A 22098-nucleotide genomic window follows, 5' to 3' on the forward strand; every position below is an offset into this window, starting at 1 on the left:
ACTGGGTGTTGCCCCCTCCCCCCAAAAAATTTGTAATGGAATTACTATGCAGCTGTAAGAAAAGATTAAAATTTGCACTTCTCTGCAACATAAAATGAAAATAAGTAAAATTTATTTGACTTATTCTTATATTGCCTATCACAAACTCTTTGTCTTGAATTATGAAATTCAGATTATTAATCAATGAAGGGAAGGGTAAGAGGAATAAAAAAAGACAGAAGTGAAAAGGAACAGTGATGGAAGGGCATGGGAATTTGTTGGTGATGCAGTATGGTATCTTTGAAACATCAACATTATAATTTAACATTATTGTAATCATGTTTTCTAAATCATAATGTTTTATATAATAATTTTATTTAAGCACCTTGATTACAGACATGATTGTAGTTGGGTTTCAGTCATATAAAGAACACTCCCCTTCACCAGTGCAACATTCCCAACATTAATGACCTCCATATACACCCCCTCCTCCACTCATTGCATTGTTATAATAGTTGTCAGTGTATTTATTTCTGTAACTGCACTCACCACTCTTTGTGGTGAGCCTCATATTTTGAGCTGGTCCTTCCAGCCCTCATTTCTATTGTCTCTAGGCATTATTACAATAATGACTTTTATTTTTCTTAAAAACCATAGATGAGTGAGGCTATTCTGTGTCTATCTCTCTTCTTCTGACTTATTTCACTCAGCATAATAGTTTCCATGCCCCTTATATATAGAAAATTTTCATGACTTCATCTCTCCTGATAGATGCATAATATTCCATTGTGTATATATACCACAGTTTCTTTAGGCATTCATCTGTTGAAGGGCATCTGGGTTGTTTTCAGATTCTGGCTATTGTTAATAGTGCTACAATGAGTATAAGTGTGAGGAAGGCATTTTTGTATTGTGTTTTTGAGTTCCTAGGATATATCCCTAGGAGTGGTATAGCTGAATCATATGGGAGCTCCATTTTCAGTTTTTTGAGGAATCTCCATATTGTTTTTCATAAGGGCTGAACTAGATAGCATTACCACCAGCAGAGAATGAAAGTTCCTTTCTCCCCACATTCCTGCGAGCACTGATTGTTATCATTCTTTGTGATGTGTACCAGTGTCTGTGGTGTGAGATGGTATCTCATGGTTGTTTTAATTTGCATCTCCTTGATGATTAGTGATGTGGAGCATTTTTTATGTGCCTTTTTTGGCTATTTTTATTTCTTCTTTGAGAAATTGTTCATTTATTCTCCCCAATATTTTGATGGGGTTAGATATTTTTTTGGGGGCAAACCCATTGACACTCAGGTGTTACTCCTGATATGCACTCAGAAATCACTTCTGGCTTGGGGGACCATATTAGATGCTGGGGGATTGAACCGCAATCTGTCCTAGGCTAGCGTGTACAAGGCAGACCCCTTAGGCCTTGTGTCACTGCTCTAGCCCCAGGTGATTTTTCTTGTTAAGTTCTGTCAGTACCCTAATATCTTCGATATTTTACCCTTATCTGATGAATATTGGGTGAATAGTTTTTTCTATTCTGAGGGTGGCTTTTGTATTCTAGTCACTATTTCCTTTGAGGTGCAGAAGCTTCTCAGCTTAATATAGTCCCATCTATTTAATTCTATTTCCAATTGCTTGGAGAGTGATGTTTCCTCCTTGAAGATGCCTTTAGTCTCAATGTCATGGAGTGTTTTACCTACATGTTGTTCTCTATACCTTATAGTTTTGGGGTCTAATATTGTCTTTAATCCATTTCGATTTGACCTTTGTGCATGGTGTTAGCTGGAGGTCTTAGTTCGCTTTTTTGCAAGTGGCTAACCAGTTGTACCAACATCACTTGTTGAAGACGCTTTCCTTACTTCATTTTACATTTATTGTCCATTTATTAAAATTCAATTGTATGTCTGAGGAACATCCTCTGAATATTCAAATATATCCCACTAATCTGAGGATCTGTCTTTATTCCAATATCATGCTAATTTGATGACTATAGTTTTGCAATACAATATAAAGTTGTGAAAAATGATGCCTCTAATATTCCTTTTCCCAAGGTTTGCTCTAACTAGTAGAGGATGTTTTTGTTCCAAATGAATTTCAGGAGTGTTTTATCCACTTCTTTGAAAAATGTCCTGAGTATCCTTAGAGGGATTGTATTAAATCTGTACATTCTTTGGGGAGTATAGGAAAGGCTTTCTCAGATAAAGGAATAAAAAGATGGACTTCTTCCTTATTGCATGTCATTAAGACGATACTTTATTATATAACAACTCAGGTCCCTATTCATTTAAATAACTTTCTCTGGAATACCTGCTCTCTATTAAGGCATAGTATACAGGACTAGAGTTCATATTTTCTCTATCATCTATAAGCAGGGTATGTGTCTCTATTTTCTTGTGTCTTCTTTTATTTCTTGAAGCAGTGTTTTGTAGTTTTCTTTTTATAGGTCCTTCATCTCTTAAATTGACTCCAAGATATTTGAATTTGTGTGACACTAATGTGAATGGGATTGCTTCTTTTTCTCTATTATTATTGGTGTACAAGAAGTCCTTTGATTTTTTTTTTGTTTGTTTTTGGGTCACACCTGGTGATGCTCAGGGGTTACTCCTGGCTATATGCTCAGAAATTGCTCCTGGCATGGAGGACTATATGGGATGCCAGGGGCATCAAACTGAGGTCTGTCCTAGGCTAGTGCAGGTGAGGCAGGTGCCTTACCCCTTGCACCACCACTTCGACCCTGGCCTTTGATTTTAGCATGTTAATTTTGTAGCCTGCCACTATGAATCTGCTATATGAATCTATTGTTTCTAGAAGCTTTTTAAAACCATAATATTTTTTAAAAGATAAAAATTAGTTAAAAAGGAAAGACTCAAATATAAGTGAGAACCTTTTGTTTTAGAGTCTACAGAACTCTGTGACTCAAAAGGAATACATACAACAAAAGGTTACAGTGCTAATGGCAGCTCCTTACTTCAATCTTTGCTAGGCTCTGGATGACAGGAAAGAAAAAAAAAAACTCTAGTCCTGAGTACTATGTCTTTTTAGAGAGTAGGTATTCTAGAAGTGAGTCATTTGACTGGATAGTGACCTGAGTTGTCATATTATGAAGTGTCATCTCTTAATGTCTTGTAATAAGGGAGAAGTCCATCTTTTTACTCCTTTCTCTGAAGAAGCCTATAGCATATAAGATAGACTCTTCATTTATTCCTGGATGCTTATTTTAAGGAGTTTGGCTGTTATATTTTCTGTCCTGTATGGTGATTATATTGCATCTATAATGCCTTTCTAATTATTTATATTTAAGCTTAAAAATAACTAAGCTTATAATCCAAGTAGTATCATTGAGCCACTGCTCAAGGCCTCTGAGGTTGTCTGTGTCTATCTAGTGGCTGGAACTAGAAACTGCTTTTGATTCAATAAATGATATCTTTATTATAAAGTCATGTTCAATAATATTTAATATAACAATGATCTTTTAATTTGAAGGCTTGTTTTGTAATAAAGTTACCTTTTGTGAATATCAAAAATTTATGCACAGAAACTTGGCTAAATGGTGGCTGCTGGCAGTTTAATACGTCATCCCAAAGAACTCAAATTATTGACAGACAAGAAGAAATGGATGTCAAGAAGGCAATCCCATTCACATTAGTGCCACACAAACTCAAATATCTTGGAGTCAACTTGACCAAAGACGTGAAGGACCTATACAAAGAAAACACCTAATTTTTGACAAAGGAGCAAGAAATCCTAAGTGGAGAAGGGAAAACCTCTTCAACAAGTGGTGCTGGCAGAACTGGTTAGCCACTTGCAAAAAAGCAAACATAGACTCCCAGTTAACATCATGTATGAAGATAAAACCCAAATGGATTAAAGAACTTGATATCAGACCTGATACCATAAGGTATATAGAACAACATGTAGGTAAAACACTCCATGACATTGAGACTAAAGGCATCTTCAAGGAGGAAACTGCACTTTCCAGACAAGTGGAAGCAGAGATCAACAGATGGGAATACATTAAGTTGAGAAGCTTCTGCACCTCAAAAGAAATAGTGCCCACGATACAAGAACCACCCACCATGTGGGAGAAACTATTCACCCAATAACCATCAGATAAGGGGCCAATATCCAAAATATACAGGGCACTCACAGAACTTTACAAGAAAAAAAATCTAATCTCATCAAAAAATGGGGAGAAGAAATGAAAAAAAAAAACACTTTGATAAAAAAGAAATACAAATGGCCCTTTTTCACACCTATATTCATCGCAACACTATTCACAATAGCCAGGCTCTGGAAACAACCAAGATGTCCTTCAACAGAAGAATGGCTAAAGAAACTGTGGTACATATACACAATGGAATATTATGCAGCTGTCAGGAAAAATGAAGTCATGAAATTTTCCTATACATGGATGTACATGGAATCTATCATGCTGAGTGAAATAAGTCAGAGGAAGAGAGTGAGACGCAGAACAGTCTCACTCATCTATGAGTTTTAAGAAAAATAAGTCATTTTTGCAACAATCCTCAGAGACAATGAGAGGAAGGCTGGAACTTCCAGCTCACTTCATGAAGCCCACCACAAAGAGTGGTGAGTGCAGTTATAGAAATAACTACACTGAGAAGTACCATAATCATGTGAATGAATGAGGGAACTGGAAAGCCTGTCTAGAGTACAGGTGGGAGTGGGGTGGGATGGAGGAAGATTTTGGACATTGGTGGTGGGAATGTTGCACTGGTGAAGGGGGATGTTCTTTACATGACTGAAAACTAATCACAATCATATTTGTAATCAAGATGTTTAAATAAGGAAAAAATATTAAAAAATGTGCCCCCCCCCAAAAAAAAAGAATAGCTCCAAATCCTAATGCTATAAGATATCAGCAAAACCTATCAGGTCTGCTTTTTGCTTGCCTTTGATGTTTTTGATTTATAGGTACATTAAAATTGCATAGGAAATATAAATAACCAATATAAAATGTTTGCAACAAAGAAATTATGTTTTTAACTATTCGATAAAAAGATGTGGCAACGCAGAACAGTCCTTTAATATATAGCAGATATAATCATGTGCAATGATAAATTAAAATGCAGCATATCAAGAAACAATACTCTAATTTTCTTCCGCAACTACAAAGTATAGAGAAATAAATGTTATTTTAAAAAATATTTTGTATTTATTGTTTATTCTCCCTAATGGCTAGACTCCCAAAAGGCAAACATAGTTTGTGTCCCAGAATGTGGCCTTAGCCTTAGCATTTCTCTAAATACAACTTGTTTGATGTTTCTTAATATGGAGATTAAATACAAACATGAAATTAGTTTCCTTAAAACATTCACTTTGAACTTTGCTTTTCTGTGACAGAGGAGATGATCTTTTGAACAAATGCCCTGTCACATTGACAGTGTGTTCAGAGCTTGGATAGGAGCCAGACTTGCTTAGCTATTTTTCTTTATTTAGCTCACTCAATATTATCGGCAGGTTGCTTCCACCAAATCTCATATTTTATAAAAGATTTTTGACAACTTCAAGTAGGTTCAATATTTTTCATGGGAAGTTGTGCTATCTGGACAGAAAAGCTGACATACCAATTATGGTCACAGCAGAGGTTCATTTCCTTTTGTTTTTATTGGGACTATTAGAGATCTTGTGCAGACAAATATAAAAAGCTTGGAATGTAAATTTTAAAGCAAAACACACTAAAAACAGTTTTTTATCCCATTTACAAATGATCTTGGTATATCTCTTTAGATAATTTAGAACTTTTCTAATTAATATTGTGACAGTGATTTGCATTATTATCCTCCCCTTAAAAATAATTACAGCTTTCTTTCGGGAAGTGAGGGGTCACATCTGGTGATGCTCAGGGGTTACTCCTGGCTCTGCCCTCATGAATGACTTCTGCAGGTGCTCTGGGGACCATTTGTACTATGGCTTAAGCCCTGACAAATAATTTTTTTTATGAGCATAGATTTTCTCCTCCGTTTTTTAGGTATGTGGAAGCAGCTGAATTTGTGCCACTATTTTTGTAAAAATATGGGGTCATTCACACTAATTGATTATATTTGATGCATGCATTAAAATATATAGACTAAAATACTACAAAATATAAAAAATTATAGACTTAAAAGGCTCTTACATTCATTTAGTTAGTGTCACTCACTCACTGCTAAAGAATTATTTGATAATGATTGTTGTGCACATGGATGTGTGTGTTTAATGCAGATATTTATTTGGTTATGGTTGTTTTTCCAGGTATATTTTATTTATTTACTTACTTTTTATTTAGGAGGGTGAGTGGGTGGGCCACACCCAGTGTTTCTCAGGTCTTACTCTTGGCTCTGTACTCAAGGATCATTCCTGGTGGTACTCAAGGGATTACATGTCATGCCTGGCACCAGAAATAAAACCAGTGTTGATTGCATGGACCATGCCCTTGCCTTTATTTAATCTATGTTTATTAAAAATTTTTTTTTTTTTTGGTGTTTGGGCCACACCTGGCAGTGCTCAGGGGTTACTCCTGGCTGTCTGCTCAGAAATAGCTCCTGGCAGGCACAGGGGACCATATGGGACACCGGGATTCGAACCAACCACCTTTGGTCCTGGATCGGCTGCTTGCAAGGCAAACGCCGCTGTGCTATCTCTCCGGGCCCTGTTTATTTAAATTTTAATATTTTCAATTCACTTATCAATGGTTCACAACATGGAATTCCAAGTTTACATCTTTATATATGTGTAATTGTTACCATTTCTACCAAAAATGTTTCACTGTCATCCCACCACCTAAAATACTTGTCTCCTCACTTAGTTCACTTTATTATCCATTCACAGGCAAGAAAGTTACTTTTAGGGTTAAAGCCATAGTACAGTGGGTAGGGTCAAAAATTTACCTTGTACATGGCCTACCTGTGCTTCATCCTTAGCATCTTACATTGTCTACCACACTCACTAAGAGTGATAACTGAGTTCAGAGCCAGGAGTAAATTTTTGGTTGGTATGGCCCACACATAAAAAAATTAAAGTTTGTCAGAGTTGGAAACAACTCATTTAGACAGAAAAATACTTATATCTATGTTCACAAATATGTAATATGACAGTATATCTGATAATGACTTATGAAGTCATTAAGGATCTTTATATATTTTTGGATGTTATACATAGTATAAGCAGTTTTGTTCAAATAAACATAACATGTAGTACTCATCCTAATAACTTAGGGAAATAATTTTTTATTCAGTCTCTAGCTTTAAAACTAAAGTTAGTGTTTTAGACTGTGAGAAATGAGAATATTGACCTGGTTTAAAAGGCAATGTTTAGAGATAGAGTCACAAAAGAAGTGGATATAAAGTTGTGTAGTATAAGAAAGTCTATAGTTCATAGAAGAAAATGGGGCCAATAGCAAACAAAAAATAATCAGATGACTACAGAATGAAAAATATGAATAGCTAGGTGGATACTAGAATCATTAGCCAATATTAAATTGTTGATTTCTATGGTCAGTAGATTTCTATGGCCAATAGATTTCCCCCCCCCCGCCCGGCCAATAGATTTTAACAAAAAGTTTTCCAACTGGAATTGGAGAGAGGGTACAAGATTTAAGGTAGTTACATTGCATGCGGACAATCTCAGTTCAATTCCTGGCATCCAAGTATTACCCCTGAGCACAGAACCAGAAATAATCCCTAAGCAGTGCTGAGAGTGGCTCCAAATCTGACAAACAAACAAACAAAAAGAATCTGGACTGTCATATTATTTCTTCTTCCTCCCATTGTCTTTAATAGAGAACAATGGTATATCAGTAATAAAGTAGTTTTAGAAATATATTTGTTAATTATTTATAAAGAACAATGCCTTTTTGAAATACACATTTAGGTTTCACATTTTTTCACCCCACCCCAGGTTTCACATTTTATTTTACTTTTTGTTACTACGATTTTTTGCTTAGAATTAAATGTTTTTGATTTTAAAGTTAAAATTTTCTGCTTAGACAATAATATTAGACAAAATCTTTTTGACAAAAACATTATTCATGGCATATGAGGAGTTGTCTTCCATTATTTTAATCTCTATTCTCATTGGGAGCTGAGATTTTTTTATTTACGTTGGCTTTGGGCCACTTGGTGTAATATTTTTTTAAAAGCATACCTGGTGGTGCTCTATGCTTACTCCTGATTCTGATTCTGATTCTGATTCAGAGATCACTTCTAGTGGGCTCGGGGAACCATAATGATGCCAAGGATCATACCTGGGTCTGCTGCATGCAAGGCAAGTGCTCTACCCATTGTTCCATTGCTCCTGGTCACTTGGTACTATGGCCTACTCCTGGCTCAGTATGTGGGTGGCCATGTGATTCCAGGGCTTGAACCCCACTTCCAGCATGCAAACAATGTTTTCTAACCTATTGATTTCTCTATGGCTCAGTAACTGAAAGTTCTTGAGTGCTTATTATGTACTAGGTATACTAGAAGTAAAGACTATTTTATTAAAACATTACAACTCACAAAGACTCACAGAATATAGGTAAGATACCTAGAGGACATAAAGTACATAAATTGCAGGACTTGCTCTGTAGTTTAAGCTCATTACCAGTATAAATCCTCTCCATCTAGCAATTTTATTGCAGAATAAAATTAATTTCATGTTTTCTTAAAGCATTTGGCCACATTTGCTAACAATGTTTAGAACATCTACCAAGGCCAAAATAAATTGCATTTTCATTTCCTTCTTATCTTCTTTGAACATCCTTGTGGCTGTGTCTTGTAGGATAAACTGTTTGTTCTTATACTCAGTCCCCAAGGACACTGTGATCTGAGAACTCTTCTTGGAAATTCTTGGCTATATTCTTAGTCTATGTTTCTGACTTGATGACAATTGCCAGATGGAAGAACAATGTTAAAGGAAGAGAGATTAAGGATGAGATTGAGCTGTGGAGCCTTCCCTCCCATCTCTCTTTTTTATGATTGACAGACATTTTAATCATTAGGACCTACCTTCCTGTCCCCATTCCCTTTTTTGTCTTTAAAAGGAGACATTAGGTGGCCAGAGAGATAGCATGGAAGTAGGGCTTTTGCCTTGCATGCAGAAGGATGGTGGTTTGAATCCTAGCATCCAATCCCGGCATCGAATCCCGGTCATCTGAGCCTGCCAGGAGCAATTTCTTAGCGTAGAGCCAGGAGTAACCCCTGACCGCTGCCGGGTGTGACCCCAAAACAAAACAAAACAAAACAAAATTAAAAGGAGACATTAAATAGGGATAGAGGAAATTAAAAAAATCCCTGGTGGAATCTCCCACCTTGAAAATATGTCATGTGGATATATCTTAGACGCCAGAAGTTTATACACCGACCGTCCAGACCTCAATCCTGAACCTCAGACATAGAATCGACACAGTTCTTCACAACAGCTACAGGAACCAAAGCCCACCTGGGACATCCTGAATACTACTCGGTCTCCAACATGTGCCAATTCTAACATGATATCCTGACAATGAGGAAATTGGGAACAAATGGACATAAGAACAGGTTATCCTACCTTACCAACTAATAATAAAACAAAATTGGAAGACTTACCACACTATGGGCTGTGCAAAAGCCAAGAACGTGATCTACAGATGACCGGCTGATAGAACCATGACCAGGCAGTATGTATTCTGGGACCAACAAGAAAGCCCTAGTCTAGGGTTTGGTCTACGTCCTGCACAACAATCATGACCTCTAATTCCAGAGTCCTGACTGAGGCAATTGCAACTGAATGGGTCTTCTGGAAACATAACAAAAGACGATATCCCAGGCTCCATCCGAGTTTCAGCACAAGGGCCAAGACCACTAACCACAGAAGACAGATTAAAATGACATCGAGGAAACAGAACTTCTAAAATCACAAAGAAAGTCTTCATCATAGGTTCCACTCCTTGACCTGTGCACAGACTGAGACCTCTAGATTTAGAGGTCTGTTTTTATCATTCAGATCAGAGCAGAAGTCTTCCATACGACACAAAAACACCAAGGGGAGAGTAAACTAACGTGAAAGGAGTCTATAGGTAATCCCATGACAATATATTCCAAGGGTAGGGAAACCTTGTATCTCTTAAGCCAAGGGAATTCCTGTTTCGGATGACCCCAACATTTACTGTGCCTATGCAGGGCAGGGGGGGGAGGGAGACAAAAAACATTAAATAATTCTTTTTTTTAAATTTAAAAATTTTTTTTATTATTTTTTAATCTAGTTTTGATAGATTTCTTTGTTTTGGGGGTAGATATTGAAGTAGTTGTCCATTTTTTAATTATATATTTACTTTTTCTTTCTTCTTTTCTCTTCTTCCTCCTTGTATCTCATCATATTTCCTATCTCAAGACCATGGCAACTATGTGGTGCATATTTTTATTGCTGCAGTGCTCACTGGATATCTTATTTGATTCCTCTTTTTGAACTGCTGTGGTGTTTCACCTTCTTCTTTTCCCCATCATCCCTCAAACCAAGGATGAGAGCCTCTAGAATGACTCTGCTCATAGTCGGCGTAGTCGATTTTCACCCCACTATATTACCTTTCTCTTCCTCAAACAAAAACCACATAACTTGATCTTTCTAGTCCCGCCTCCCAACTAGAGGGGACAGTAATGGAGGCACCAAGACCAAACAGTTATAAGACCACTAAGTAATTAACTAGACACAGAAGGGACCACCCATTCTAGCAGCCCCTGAGGGGGAGAGTGGAGGGTATGGGAGGCAGGATGGGAGCGGTTGTGGGAGGACAATTCGGTGGTGGGAATTCCCTTGATTCAATGTAAATATGTACCTGAAATATTACTGTGAATGATATGTAAGCCACTACAATTAAAATAAAAATTATATTTAAAAAAAAAGAAAGAAAAAAATCCCTGGTAAGGTGGCTGGTTTATGCTTTTGAAATTTGGAGAAAAATTGAATAAAAAGTTAACTTTATGATTTGGTGGGTTTATACTTGTCTAGGTAGAAATAATCCAATAGGAATCACAAAAGAAAAAATTCTTCATGAGATACATTAGCATCATTAGTGTTGGGTATATTTTCTTTTTTTTCTATTCCTCCCCCTCCCTCCCCCTCCCTCTCTTCCTCCTTTCCTCTCCCCCTCCCTCCCCCTCCCTTTCCCTCTCTCCCTCCCTCCCTTCCTTCCTTCTTTCCTCCCTCCCTCCCTTCCTTCCTTCTTTCCTCCCTCCTTCCCGCCGGTCCTTGCTTCCTTCCTTCCTTCCTTCCTTCCTTCCTTCCTTCCTTCCTTCCTTCCTTCCTTCCTTCCTTCCTTCCATCCTTCCTTCCTTCCTTCCTTCCTTCCTTCCTTCCTTCCTTCCTTCCTTCCTTCCTTTGTACCTATAAAATATGTAAACAACTATTATATATGAGACTGTACCAGCATATAGAGATAATAAAAAGATAAATCATATGAATCGTATCCAGAGTGATATATTAATGATAAATGTAGTGTTAAATAAATAGCGATGGTGCTGGATGACGATGGATGGAGGCCTTTGTCCTTAGGCCCCAGCCACGTGGCTTCATCCTCCATGAACCGGTGGGTCTGGGGTCCAGGAAAGCGACGGGTATTGAACTCACTCACAGGCAGGCATCAGGAAGCATCAGCTTTATTCATGCCCTATTAATCACATGTGTGTGGCCTATATCATAACCTTTCAAGCACTTGCTATTCTTAGCCCTGCATCTTAACTCCTTTCTGCCATCTTCCTTTGACCTCCATGCTGGTCAAAGACCAGAAGCGTGCGAGAGCTCGCCAAAAGCCAAAAAGCCCCGAATCCCCTGGGTCAAAGCCTTATCTACTTTTTCCAAGACCCCTCCCAGGAATGGGTGGGGTCTTGCAGGTAAGGTCAAGTTACCTAGGGAGAAAGGGTGGGGGATGAGGCTTCATCTCCCCCTTCTCTGAAATATAAATGAACCTCTTGTAATCCTAACTCCACCTTTAGCCAAAGGTGGGTTAATATTTTCATAGCAACAACATAATAAAGTGAAAATTAACATACCAGCCCTTTTAAAAAACATAACATTTCTGCAAAATATACTATACACCTGTAACTTAAAATTTTTTTAATGCTTTTCTACCAAGCACTATTCTGGAACTTTCATGTTCCTATACTTTTAAACTATATTGGGGGAACTTTCTGTTCCTATTAACCTTCCCTACACACAAGTACTACAGCATAAATACATAACATACATTTTAAAAACAGGCTAAGTACATTAAAATACACACAGTAAAACATTTTGCAATTGAAAATATTAACTGGAAAACAAAACACATTTAAATTATAAAAAAAATGACAAGACAAAGATGCAGGCAGTTAGAAATCAGATCTTTAAATGGGCTAAGCTGTTATTACTCCCTTTTTTTAAACCACTAACTAACTAAAACTTATCCCATCACCAACTATGAGTAAAATATCTGACTACCCATTTAGTCCCTACACCTAAAACCATAAGCCCAGATGATTAATTTGTCCCACGCTGTTCTCACCACGTGGATTACTTCCATAGTCCCAGGCCCCGCAGATGGTTTGCTCGTGCTGTTGTTGACCATGTGGTTCCAGGTCTGATCGTGCTGTTTCACCTTTCTGATTTGGAGGGCGGATCTCAGGCTAGCCGCTTTGGGCCTGATTAGGCACTTTTCGCCGCTTTTCTGCTACAGGGCTGAGTTCTTGGTTGATTGCAGCTGCCTTTTCTCCCCTCCTGACAGCACTTTGGAAGGTTTTTCTCGGCCACAGCTTTTTTGCAGGGGGCTTTTGGATGTTCAGAGTTCTAAAAGTCCAGTCCGAAATTTTCAAAGTTGAAATCCAAATTCAAGCTGAAGGTTGTTCTCAAAAAATCAGTCCACTTTCAATAGTCTTTTTTCTCCTCTGTTTCCAATCTAGACTTTTAATCAGTCTTTGAGGAGGCCGAGGTTTTTGTTTATTGTAACAAAGTCTCAGTCCTGGGCCTGGGCCTGGGATGGAGGTGATGCAAGCTTCCACCTCCCTTGTTTCAGTTGCTCTTCTGCCCCCAGAAGGGGTGTCGGCCATATTTGAAAATGGCTTCACATGGTAGCCCAAGGTTTGGGCTGACTGCAACTGAAAAGAGCCAAAATGAAACTCAAAAGCAGGTATCTCACCATAATCGCTGTTTTCTTGGGTCCAGGTTTCAGGTCAGAGTTCGGAGCGCCAGATGTAGTGTTAAATAAATAGCGATGGTGCTGGATGGCGATGGATGGAGGAATCTTTCCCTGCCACCCCAGGCCACGTGGCTCCGCAACCCCCATTCACCAGTTGTTGAATCAAATAATTAAAGATGGGGCTGGATGGCGATGGATAGAGGCCTTTGTCCTTAGGCCCCGGCCACGTGGCTTCATCCCCCATGAACCACATCTACAAGCCTCCTGATCTCAGCCGGAATAAGAAATCCGTGACTGTTGGAGTTTTACACCATATATGCTGCAAACTTGTTGGAAATGAAGCCACCTGGAATTTGTGTCACAATGTAACCCCAGAGAAAAGATCCATGGATAAGACCCACAGTCTCTGGATCCCAGTTAAACTGTGCTATCTGAATTTCTGGTTTTCCATCCACATACACAGTGCTATTGTTGACTGTTTCTACAATGGCTACCCCAAGATTGCACCGATCCCAAAGAAAATGCAGAAGCCCAACCAACTCATGATATAATGATGTAACGCCTGGGGATGCCCCAACACATGGATGACTGTACTGGCCTTCCTTCTTCATTCAGCTTGATGTTATCTCCTGTACAAGGCTTCAACCCGCTTTTCCAGACCCATCAAGTGTCTTTTGCTGGTCTTTTTGGAGTTCCAGACCCCTCATATTTACAGATTGGTATCGAACTCTGTAGAAATTTCAGATTTTGTATTTTTCCTATAATTGTAATCCTTTGAAGTTATATTTGGCACTACACTTCTTTTGACTATTGTAATTAATGTTTTTCTATTTTAGTTTTTAATCTTAGGAATTGATGGTGTATTACATTAGGGTTTTGCTTTCTTGACTTAAGGTTTGTGAGTTAGATATTGTCTATAATTTCCTAAATGATATTTTTGTCTGTTCTCAGGGTTTTTTGCGTGGGAGCATCATAGGCAAAATACTAGGTTTATAGGAGGTTCCATCCATTTTGGATAGGCCCTCAAGTTGTTTATTTACACAGGGAGGGTCTCTGCCTTAAACATTTTGTTTTGGTTTGTGACTTAAGCTTCCATCTATAAATAATCAACATCAATTTCAGACATATTATAGACTTCAGACTGGATTAAGAACTTGGACTAAGTTCAGATACCTATTGATCATCATTGCAGTGGCTCCCCACTGTGTAGAGGGTGTATGTGCCTCTTCTTCCGAAATAAAGGCCTAGATCAATGCCCTCAAAGATGGGCTTTCTGGTCTACCTGAACTTGAATGAAAATGGGGCTGGAGAGATAGCATGGAGGTAAGGCGTTTGCCTTTCATGCAGAAGGTCATTGGTTTGAATGCCGGTATCTGCCAGGAGCGATTTCTGAAGGTGGAGCCAGGAGTAACTCCTGAGCACTGCCAGGTGTGACCCAAAAACCAACAACAACAACAACAACAAATAAAGAAAAGGTGCTTCTTCTTGCCTGCTACACAATCTTTCTGGTGTCTCTTCGAAAGATCTATGTATGTCTTAGTTTTATCTTCTCAGGAGCTTGTAGTTGATTCCTTGATACATGTTTCTGGTTTTAGACACCCTGTGTTTAGGTTAGAAGTTTTTCTTTACATTTTCCTGTGATGCACTTATGCAAACAGCCACTCTTTTATTATTGACTAATTTTTCCTTTAATAATTGTAGACGATATTGTTTGCTTACTAAAAACAAACGGGGGGGGGATTGTTGTGTATGTAAATATTTTAGGGGATTACTATGTTACTCACCCTAAACTGATTGGTGATTGTGCCCTACCCTAGGGTGTGACCTGGCATTCTGCCCCCACCCTAGGGTAGTACCTGATTCTGCTTCCACCATTGGTTGGTATCTGATCCCACCACTGGGTGGTACCTGACTCTGGGGGATAAAAACAAGGGTCTGTGGAAGGCTGAGGCTTTTTTGCAGGAACTGAGGCTGAGTCTTTGGACTTCAGTCTTGTCCACCGAATAAAGCTAATATTTCCACAAGCCTGACTGTCTGCGAGCTGTTTACCCTCTGTTTCACCTCAGAACCGTCGGCTAGACAGGATGGCAGATGCGTGCTCCAAGTTGGAAGAGAAAGGCCTCATCCTCCATCCCTCCATCAGTCAACCTCTTCAGGGGCTGACTTGCAACAGTAAATATTTAAATATCATACCATGGGGACCAGAGTAATAGCACAGTGGTAGGGTGTTTACCCTGCATGCAGCTGACCTGGAATAGATCTGGCTTCAATCCCTGAGCAGTGCCAGAAGTGATTTCTGAGTACAGAGCCAGGAGTAACCCCTAAACACTGCTGGTGTGACCCCAAAATAAAAAATAAACAAGTATACAATGATTAATAGAACAGAGGGAATCTGAACATATGACAAATACCAATAGATACTAAAGCACCTCAATTTTCATATCCTTATTAATATATATGGATATTTGTCAAACATACTAGAAGAGAGGCATTGGGCAAACATTGAGGCCAACATTGTCCTGATTTTAAAGTTCAGAAGTGGATGCAGGTCATAATTAGCCATTGGTAGAGCAGGATGGTCAATTATAAATCTCATTCACTCACAATTTCCATTTGCCAAAAATTCCCTAAGAATTATTAGAATAAATTAATGGATAAGGGTATTGTCTCTTTTGGGCTGAATTTTGATAGGTGTTTTGAAGATAGATAGCAGAAAGAAAAGTACATGTTTGAAATGGGGAACAATGATGACAAAACTTTAAAGTACAGGAAAATTATAATTTTCATAATGACATTAACCTAGTATAATATTTATTCTGTGCCTGATACTGTTTACAATGCTTAGTATATGCTATATTGACTGTTGCCCTTTTATCAAATGAGGTACAGAGAAGGTAAATGACTTGCCTAAAGTCACAAAGCCTACCTGGGTCAGTCTGAGATTCAAATACAGTTCCACTTGCTGTAATTTTCTGTAGTCAAGAACAGAAAAAGTTGTGAGGTAGAAAATAGCAAGGAGTTCATTCAGTTTGACCTGAGGTTAAAGTTGGTGTGGAAGACATGGAGGAAATAAATTGGAAAGATAATTGGGGCCATATTATAAAACACCCTGAGAGTCAGGCCTTTTTTTGTAATAGATAAAGGGAAGCTACTGAAGGTTTTTGAGGTAAGTTCTGGATCTGAACTGTATTTCAGAAGATTCAGCCTGAAACATGGTAACATGAGGGGCACATGGTAAAATGAGGGGCACAAAGCAGAAGAGAAGTTAGGGACTGATTGTGAGGCTATGTGGGAATGAAGCTAAGTGGTAGTAAAGAGAGAGTTATTAAAACATGGGGTTTACAGGGCTTTGGAAATTATTAGAAAGTAGAGGTGCCATGTTAACTTTTGACCCATGGCAGGCAGTAGTTATAAAGGGTTAAATTTATGTGCCTATTATGAAAATTTCTGGGCATTAACATTTTTCACTTTTCTTGATTGTATCGAATGCCCTTGTGATAGGAGAAAAAGAACAAACATCAAAAGTACCTTTTAACTTCACAATTCTTTCTAAATTTCTTTAAACTTATAGGCTATACTGCTGATTTGCAGACTTCAAAGTACACAGAAGGATCAGGGTCAGCTAGAAAAATTATTTCTTACAGTTTGATAAAATATGCATGTGAATCTTATGACCTGTCACTGAAATTATTTATGTGTTAATGTAACTTTGTAACATTAATTGCACAATTTAGCACCTTTTCCCCTCCTCTCATACCATTTTTATGTAATATCTGATAATAAATTTTGCTTATTATTTGTGCTGAATTTTACAAATTTATTGTGTTGTATAGATTTAAAAAATACCAGGGATTTTTTTGAGGCAGTACGGCAAATGACTAAATTATGACAATGGATGTGACATTTAAATCAAACTTGCTATCCATTTTAAAGTATTTTAGGTCATTATTGGACAGAAACGCCATATCAATATATCATATTTATGTTAATTTTTCTCAGAACTGATACTGTGTGACTTTTTATTTCTTTTTCAAATGTGATTCATTTCTCTCCTTTCTCTGATATGAAGAAAATCAAGACAGTAATTTGAGAATTGAGACTTTCTCTATGAAATTACTTAGGTTTAATGTTTTTACATAGTTAAGAGATTTCTATTAACAGCATAGCCTGTGATTTAAAAAATTTTTCATTTTTCACTTTTTGATTAAAATTTTATCAGCTGAAGGTATGCTATTGATATTATGTTATTTGTTCTGCACATTATTTGTATTATATTTGTATAAGATATTAGGCATTTAATACTTTGCTCTTAGAGTTGAGTGCTGAGTTTTGAATCTTCTAGCAGAGAATCGTCTTTAATTCTTGCTTGTGGTACCTACATAATTATCTTTAACATTTTCTTTTTTTCACACTGAGGACACATTCAGAAGTCAAATCATTCTGCTCTCTTTTTTAACTCACATGATTTGATCCAATAACATTCCCTTTTTTATTATATCTTTATTTAAACACCTTGATTACAAATATGATTGTAGTTGGGTTTCAGTCATGTAAAAAACACCCCTCTTCACCAGTGCAACATTCCCATCACCAGTGTCCCAAATCTCCCTCCTCCCCACCCCCACCCACTGCCTGTACTCAAGACAGACTTTCTACTTCCCTCATTCATTCACAATGTTAGGATAGTTCTCAATGTAGTTATTTCTCTAGCTGCACTCATCACTCTTTGTGGTGAGCTTCATGAAGTAAACTGGACCTTCCAGACCTCTTCTCTTTTGTCTCTGAAATTATTGCAAAAAATATCTTATTGTTCTTAAAACCCAAAGATGAGTGAGACTACTTTATGTCTCTCTCCCTCTGACTCATTTCACTCAGTATAATAGATTCCATGTACATCCATGTATTCATCTCTCCTGATGGCTGCATAACTTTCCATTGTGTATATGTACCACAGTTTCTTTAGCCATTTATATGTTGAAGGACATCTTGGTTGTTAGCAGAGTCTGGCTTTTTTAAAAAGTGCTGCAATAAATATAGGTGTGAGGAAGGAATTTTTGCATTGTATTTTTGTGCTCCTTTGGTATATTCCTATGAGTGGTATAGCTGGATCGTATGGGAGCTCAATTTTCAGTTTTTGGAGGAATCTACATATCGCTTTCTATAAAGGTTGGGCTAGACGGCATTCCCACTAGCAGTATAAGAGTTCCTTACTCTCCACATCCTCACCAGCACTGCTTGTTCTCATTCTTTGTGATGTGCACCTATCTCTGTGGCATGAGATGATACCTCAGTTGTTTTGATTTGCATTTTTTCATGTGCCTTTTGGCCATTTGTATTTCTTCTTTGAAAAAGTGTCTGCTAATTTTTGTCTCCATTTTATTTTTATGGGATTAGATTTTGTTTCTTGTCAAGTTCTGTCAGTGCCTTGTATATTTTGGATATTAGCCCCATATCTGGTAGATAAACTATGGTGAATAGTTTCTCCCACTCAGTGGGTGTCTTTTGTATCCTGGGCACTATTTCCTTTGAGGTGCAGAAGCTTCTCAGTTTAATATATTCCTATCTGTTTATTTCTGCTTCCACTTGTGTGGAGAGTGCTGTTTCCTCCTTAAAGGTGCCTTTAGTCTCAATGTCATGGAGTGTTTGACCTACGTGTTGTTCTATATACCTTAAGGTTTCAGGGCTGATATAAAGGTCTTTAATCAATTTGGATTTGACCTTCATACATGGTGTTAGCTGGGGATCTGAGTTCGCTTTTTCGCAAGTGGCTAACTCCACCAGTTGTGCCAACACAACTTGTTAAAGAGGCTTTCCTTGCTCCATTTAGTATTTCTTGCCACTTTATCAAAGATTAAGTGATTGTATGCCTGGAAAACATTCTCTGTATATTCATTCATTTCTATTCTACTGATCTGAGGGTCTGTCTTTATTCCAATACCATGCTGCTTTGATAACTATTGTTTTGTAATACAGTTTAAAACTGGGGAAAGTGATGCCTCCCATGTTCCTTTCCCCAAAGATTGCTTTAGCTATTCGTGGGTGTTTATTGTCCCAGATAAATTTTAGAAGTTTTTGATCCACTTCTGTGAAGAATGTCATGAGTATCTTTAGAGGGATCACACTTAATCTGTACAATGCTTTGGGGAGTATTGTCATTTTAATGATATTAATCCTGCCAATCCATGAGCAGGGTATGTGTTTCCATTTCTGCATATCCTCTCTTATTTCTTGAAGCAGGGTTTTATAGTTTTCTTTGTATAGGTCCCTCATGTCTTTGGTCAAGTTGACTCCAAGATATTTGAGTTTGTGTTACATTAATATGAATGGGGTTGTTTTCTTAGTGTCCATTTCTTCCCTATCTTTGTTGGTATATAAAAAGGCCATTGATTTCTGTGTGTTAATTTTGTAGCCTGTCACATTGCTATATGAATCTATTGTTTCTAGAAGCTTTTTGGTAGAGTCTTTACGGTTTTCTAAGTAGAGTATCATTTCATCTGCAAACAGTAAGAGCTTGACTTCTTCCTTCCCTATATGGATGCCCTTGATATAATTTTTTGCCTAATTGCTATAGCAAGGAATTCCAGTACTATGTTGAATAGGAGTGGTGAGAGAGGACAGCCTTATCTTGTACCAGAATTTAGAGGAAAGACTTTTAATTTTTTTTTATGGAGGATAATATTTGCCATTAGCTTGTGGTAGATGGCCTTAACTATATTGAGAAAGGTTCCTTTTATTTCCATCTTGCTGAGAGTTTTTTTTTTTAAATCAAGAATGGGTATTGGACCTTATCAAATGCTTTTACTGTGTCTATTGATTTGATCATGTGATTTTTATTTTTCTTGTTGTTGATGTTGTATATTATGTTGATAGATTTACAGATGTTAAACCATCTTTTTATTCCTGGGATGAAATCTACTTGATCGTAGTGAATTATCTTGATGAGGCATTGGATCTTATTTGCCAGGATTTTGTTGAGGATCTTTGCATCTGTGTTAATCAGGGATATTAATCTGTAGTTTTCATTTTTGGCAGCATCTCTGTCTGGTTTTGGTATCAAGGTGATGTTGGCTTCATAAAAGCTGTTTGAAAGTGTTCTTTTTTTTTTTTAATTTCATCACAGAACCTGGCCAGGATTGATAGTAATTTCTCTTGAAAGGTTTGAAAGAATTCATTAGTAAATTCATCTAGGCCTGGGCTTTTGTTTTTGGGCAGACATTTGATGACCATTTTAATTTCCTCAATATTGATGGGGATGTTTAGATATACTACATCCTACTTTTTTTTTTAACCATGGAAGGTTATAAGAGTCCAAGAATTCATCCATTTTATTCAGGTTCTCATGTTTAGTGGCATAGAGTATCTCAAAGTAATCTCTGATTACCCTTTGAATCTCTGCAATATCTGTGGTGATATCTCTCTTTTCATTTCTAATATGGGATATCAAGTTTCTCTTTCTTTGGTAGTTTTGCCAATGGTCTATTAATCTTGTTTATTTTTTTCAAAGAACCAACTTCTTTTGTTCTTTCAGATGGTTCTTTAGGTTTTCACTTCATTGAATTTTGCTCTCAGCTTTGTTATTTCCTTCTCTCTCCCTATTTTTGGTTCCTTTTGCTGATCATTTTCTAATTTTGTAAGCTTCATCATTAGGCTATCAAGGCATGCCCTTCTTCCTTCCTGATGTGTGTTTGCAAAGCTGTAAATTTCCTCTTACTACCGCTTTTGCTATGTCCCATAGATTCTGATAGTTTGTGTCTTCATTGTCATTTGTTTCCAGGAAGTTTTGATTTCCTCTTTAATTTGTCTCAGACCCACTGGTTGTTCAATAGCAGGCTGTTTAATTTTCAGGTGTTAAAGTTTTTCTTCTGTGTCCTTTTGTAGTTCACATCTAATTTTAGAGCCTTGCGGTCTGCAAAGGTAGGATACAAAATTTTTCCTCTCTTGATTTTATGGAGGTATGTTTTATGTGCCAGCACGTCGTCTATCCTGTAAAATAACACATGTACATTGGAAAAGAATGTGTATCCAGGTTTCTGGGGATGAAGTGTTCTATATATATATCTACTGGTCCTTTTTCTTCCATTTTCTTTTCAGGCCTAGTATATTTTTGTTGGGTTTCGGTCTGCTTGACCTATTAAGTGTTGACAGGGCCGTGTTGAGGTCTCCCACAATTATTGTTACTATTGCTATCCTCTTTCAAATTTGTCAATAATTATTAGATATTTTTCTGGTCTCACATTGGGTGAGTGTATGTTTAGTAGTGCAAATTTTTCCTGTTGCACATATCCCTTGATTAGCACAAAATGTTCATCTTTGTCCCTTACAACTTTTCTGTGTCTAAAGTTTCTGTCGTCTGATGTTAATATGTCCACTTCAGCTTTTTTGAAGGTGTTGTTTGCTTAGATGATTTTCCTCCAGCCTTTGATTTTGAGTCTATATTTGTTCTGGTATTCAGGTGCTGTTTTTTTTGTAGGCAGCAGAAAGTTGGATTCATCTTTTTCATCCATTTAGCCACTGTGTCTCTTAATTGGTGTATTTAGTCCATTGACATTGAGGGAGATGATTGTCATGGGATTTAATGTCATCTTTGTTTATAAGTTTGATGTGTCTATTGGTCTGTCTTGTCTTAAAGTAGACCATTCAGTTTTTCTTTTAAGACTGGTTTTGCATCAGTAAAGTTTCTGAACTGTTGCTTATCTGTGAAGCTATATATTCTTCCTTCAAACCTGAATGTAAGTAGATCTGGGTGCAGTATTCTAGGTGAAGCATCCATTTTATTCAATTTTGTCACAATCACCCACCACTGTCTTCTGGCCTTGAGAGATTCTTGTGACAATTCTGCTGTAAATCTTAAGGATGCTCCTTTGAATATATTTTCCTTTTTGATCTTGGTGCTGTTAGTATTCTATCTCTATCTGTGAGATTTGTCATTGTGATTAGGATGTGTCTTGGGGTGTTTTTCTTCAAGTCTCTTTTAGCTAGTCCTCTTTA

The sequence above is a fragment of the Suncus etruscus genome, chromosome 1 (assembly GCF_024139225.1).
Source record: "Suncus etruscus isolate mSunEtr1 chromosome 1, mSunEtr1.pri.cur, whole genome shotgun sequence".
Lineage (NCBI taxonomy): Eukaryota > Metazoa > Chordata > Mammalia > Eulipotyphla > Soricidae > Suncus > Suncus etruscus.